The following is a 5,288-nucleotide window of genomic DNA, read 5'->3' as shown; positions in this document are numbered from 1 at the left end:
CCAAGGAATAAGAAATGTTAGAGTCTTCTAACATTTCATAATTCTGTGTGCTCATTTTTCCTAATATACAGGCCCCCGCATCTGTGGTTCTTAAAACACCATTCAGATGTCACATTATACTCAATTCTCACACTTACCCTAGCATGGGTTCTTCCTTGCACAAAAATTTTGTCATAAAGTTTAGCTCCTATATCAGGTAACCTCCTCCCTCTTTTTATCATGAAGTCATATATTCTATTTTATCAGTAAGAGGTTATTAGAACACTAACTGGCCCTCAATAGGTTTACAATAAATATTGTTGCATAATTACTGAATTGAAAGAGTGAGTGGTGGGTTTATTGAAGAAAAATAAGGAAACCTGAGAAGTTTGGCAACATTGTCCAATAAAAGTATAATGTAAACCACTTATACAATTTAAATATTTCTTGTAGTACCATTTAAAAAGTAAAAAAGAGAGAAGAGAAACTGTTTTAGTAATATATTTTGCTTCATCCAATATATCTAAATATTATCTGTTCAAGATAAAACAATATATTAATTGTTAAAAAGATATTTTACAATATTTTTGTTCCACCTCTTTTAGGTCCATTTTGTATTTTACACTTGTGGCACATTTCAATTTGAAATAGCCACATTTCAAATGCACAATGGCCACATGTGGCTAATGTCTACCACATTGCACAGGATAGCTATAGAGGGTTGTTGAAATAACCTGATCCAGTTACGATGGGATTTTGATTGCTTCCACGAACCTCCTAAGGGCCAAACCCATTTACATGGTCCAACCTAAATACAAGGGAGACTAGAAAGTATAGCTTAAATAGGAATCTTCAAGAAACTACTGGTCCGACAACCTAGTTGTACTAAAAATATTGAAATATTAAAATAATTCTTTTCACTAATTACTGGAGAACATGTTGCACACAGTCCCTTACAATTAGGGGAAATCTGGAGTGAATAATATAATGAAAGAGTATTTTAAAAGTGTTATAAAAAGAATTTTAATTTTTCTAAGCATCTCAATAAATTAATAAAATACTTAGACAATAAATAAAGCAGTAAGAATATATACATATATATGAATATTGTGTGTGTGTGTATATGTGTGTGTGTGTGCTAGAATAAGATATTTAAAAATATATGCACAAAAATAGATGTAATAATCTTATAATATTGAAAGCTCTAAAAATTAAATAAAATATTTATAATATATATAACATGGAGAACATTTTTATTTCATTATCTTCAAACCATATACAGTAGAAAAGGGAGAGCACAAATTAAGTAGAAATATTTAAATTGCATTTTGGTTCTTAAATAGTTCATATTTTTGCTCCATATAACTAATTTAGTAATGACAATTGTAATTTTAGGGCATGACTCCTTTACTATTCTTTACAATGCTAAATGAAGAATTCTCATTTCCTCACTAAATGTGAATACTTTAGAAATTGGTACATTTATCTCAATAGATTTACATTTTTAAAAGAGAAAAAAACACAATGTCAACTCATCACAGTGTACATTTTAAATATCTTATCATTTTATTTACTTATTATAAAATGATAAGATATTTAAACCTGAAAAGAGAGAAAGAAGATAGCTTTTTAAAAATATCAAAATATTTCATTGAAAATAATTTACAAGATAATTAACTACTATAGAATAAAATCTTTGCAATATTTATTTTGAAAGGGTTACATAAAGTTTTGTTTAGTTGTTTGCTCAATTTTAGCACTGTGTTGACATATGTAACTGTTTTTAAGAAAAATTAACAGTGATATTGCAAAGTAGGTAATTCAGGTAACCTTAAAGTAATTAAAATATAAATGAGGTTGGTCCAAATTGGGTAAATTTAAGAAAAACCTTTAGAAAAGCTATTTGTTCATGCTAATCAGACTCATCAGGTAATTTTTCATGTCTCTATTTGTTGAATAAATATTAGTAAATAAGTTGGTTGGGCAATGCAAACTATTTTAATATTCTTACTCATGGTACTTTAAGAAATGGAGTTTGAGACCTTGAAAAACAATATAAAAAATTTTACAAGATAATGAAATGTTTGTTAGATTATTATCCTATATAATAAAAGCCTAATATGCAAACTGACTAGACGGCAAAACAACCCGTCACTATGATGTTCACTGACCACAATGGGGCAGACGCCCAACATAGGTGCTGCCCCCAGTCTGCAGACCCAGACTGGCAGCAGCAGTGAGGGGTGGGGCCGGCGAAGGCACCCCTGATTGCCCTGCCAGTCACCCTGCAGATCAGCCCTGATCTCTGGCCAGGCCTAGGGACCATACCCGTGCACCAACATGAACCAGGCCTCTAGTTTTACATAATAAGATTCACAAATACTTCATTCTTTTAAAATTGTAAATAATTACCTTTAACTTTGAACAATTTTTCTCTTCATTTTATCTCATGATTTCTGAGAGCTTTAAAAATCTTATATTTGGTGGTATCACTTAAAATGTGATTTCACTACTGGTTATTATTTAATCTTTGAAATGATACTTTATCATTGCTGAAATCAGTGTGGGTACATTGAACAAGGTTTGAGAGCCACTCCGTAGGACTGAGTCATTAGCCTGTAATTTTACGGCGGATGAAGTACTATGTATTCATTACTTCAAAAAAAAAATAATGACCTTGCAATTGACTTCTACATTTTGCATTTTTATCTCAGCTGTACCACCATTAAATATAACTATTTTCATTGACCACATGAAAAGCCAGAAAATCACTGGGTCACAGTTTAATCTAATTCAATTTAAATCTAAAATAGATAGCCATAATTATGAATTTACCAAATCAAAGGACAGACTTAAATTACACTCAAAATTATGTTGATTTGGGAATAATTAGCCTGAAATTTTAAAACATTCTTCAGGGTCTGGGGACTGAAGCTCTTTCAAGTGTTTATTATATGGTACCTCATATTTTTCAAGGGTTGAATGATTTATAAAGTTGAAGCTATTACTTAACCAGAGCCAACTCTGTTGTACCTACGATCCAATCTTTATGAACAGATCTTATTTCACTTGGGCTGCCTTGGAGTATAGTGTCACAGCCTTAATCAGTGGCAGTACAAAGGCTAGTCCCCAACAAAGACTTTGAGTACTATATTAAAAATTCACAAGACATGAACTCCTTGCCTCCCAATACCTGAAACACACATCTTGTTTCAAATGGATAAGGTGACAGATGTGAAAGAAGCAGCCTATTCTTGACAGTTGGTGACATATCCAGAGCAGAGGAATTCATATCAGAAAAATGGACAGTTAAAGCTTGGTGCTCAAAATTGTTTGTCCCATGAAAAATGTGCATGTTAGCAAAGTCCCGTAACTAGGCATTTTAGATAATGTTCATATGTACATTTTTTAAACACAGTGATTTCTACAGAACTCAAGTTAAAAACAAAGAAAAAAACTATTCATATTACTTTTTTAAAATACTATACACATGTAGGCACAATATCGAGCCTAAAATCTAAAGTAACTCAAGGATCACCGGATATAATACCAATAACTACCACTTATTAAGTGTCAGGAATTATTATAATGGATTTACATGGGGTTATCTCATTTAATTCTTAAAGCAACATTTTGAGGTAGACGCCATTAGAATTTCAATTTTGCATATGAGTAAAACAAAACAGATAATAAATAACTTGTGCAAGGTTAAACAGTGACAAAATTAGGATACTTTTTCTAAGGCTTTTGGGGTGCTAGAGTTTACATTATTAAATAATTAAATATTTGTCTAAGTCAGGGGCTTTCATCTTTTTCCTATTTGCTGTCCACCACCCAATTTAAGAGGATAAGTGAGAGCCCTTGATGCTTGATGACTTAGTATACTGCCTCTTTCTCTCTCTCTCTCTCTCTCTCACACACACACACAACTGGAAAAAAGTTTTATTATCTTTACCATATGTATCCACATTCTAATAATTTTTTATTCAATTCTATTTGATTTTTAAAAATTAATATCTGACATGACATATAAATTGATTTCATAACTCACTGATGTCTTGACCTGTACCTTAAAAAGCACCTCTTTAGATGATTTGCCCAAACTACTTACTCACAAGGTCAGATCCTAAATTTAGGTGCCTTGACTTAAAAAGTGGTGCTCTTTCATCTTGGTTTTATCAACATTCCAGTTCAAGATTTGTTTTATCATTTTTCTCAGTGTTAGCTATAAATCAGAATATTCCTGATGAAATGGGAACATTGCCAAAGGGGCAATCTCTAACTACAATTTATGAGTCCAGGACTCAGTAAAACAGATCAATTTCAGTAAAACCTAATATACTGTTTTGTTTACTGAAATGCAATGTAGAATATGGACAGTTTTTAAGGAAATAAAATTTTAAATGAGGAAAAGATGTAGTAGAATGAATACACATTTTATTTTCTTAGATTATCATTCAGGAATTCTCACTTCAGAAAACCTGGAAAAGGCAAAATTTTTAGAAGATCAGAAGCAGCATGTTTTCTTTTTAATGAGGTCATATATATCAATTTAAATTTAGAAATGACCAGGGGGTAGTGTTACACAATCAAAATGATTTAAATTAGACATGTAGACTTTAAGCAAATTGGAGTCACCCATCATTTCCAGGTACATGAGGAAGAGGGGCCTGTATCCCATTATTACCTTGTCTTGTGTGTTGTATTACTTCCCATTGTTCATACTTTCTTAAATTTTTATTAATTTAGGTATGATGACACACAAAAAAGCTTTATATATTTAATGTATACTGTCACCATACACAATTGCAATATCATAAACTTACCATCACCTCTAAAAGTTTCATCTCCCACATTTTTTTAAATTTTTTTTAAAAAATAAAATCTTAAAATTGATATTTAGTGAGAGAGGAAGCAAGGAAAGAGAGAAACATTGATGTGAGATTAATACATTGATCAATTGCCTCCTGCACCCCTCCCCCACTAGAGATCTAGCCCACAACCCAGGCATGTGCCCTGACCAGGAATCAAACTAGCAACCTTTTGGTGCATGGTATGATATTTATCCAACTGAGCTGCTCTTGCCAGGGCTCCCAGTTTCTTTGTGTGTGTGTGTGTGTTTTTCACTTGCATGGAAAATTTTTCCATCTCTTCGCTATCATCTTGTGAGTCTTTTGTTCCAAGGTGGGTCTCTTGTAGACAGCATATAGTTGGCTCATGTTTTCTTATCCATTCAGCTATCCTATGTCATTTGATTGGAACACTTAATCCATTTACATTTAAGGTTAGTATTGACTAGGGGCCCAGTG

The sequence above is a fragment of the Myotis davidii genome, unplaced genomic scaffold (assembly GCF_000327345.1).
Source record: "Myotis davidii unplaced genomic scaffold, ASM32734v1 scaffold218, whole genome shotgun sequence".
Taxonomy (NCBI): Eukaryota; Metazoa; Chordata; class Mammalia; order Chiroptera; family Vespertilionidae; genus Myotis; species Myotis davidii.
Note: the sequence above shows the minus strand (reverse complement) of the source record.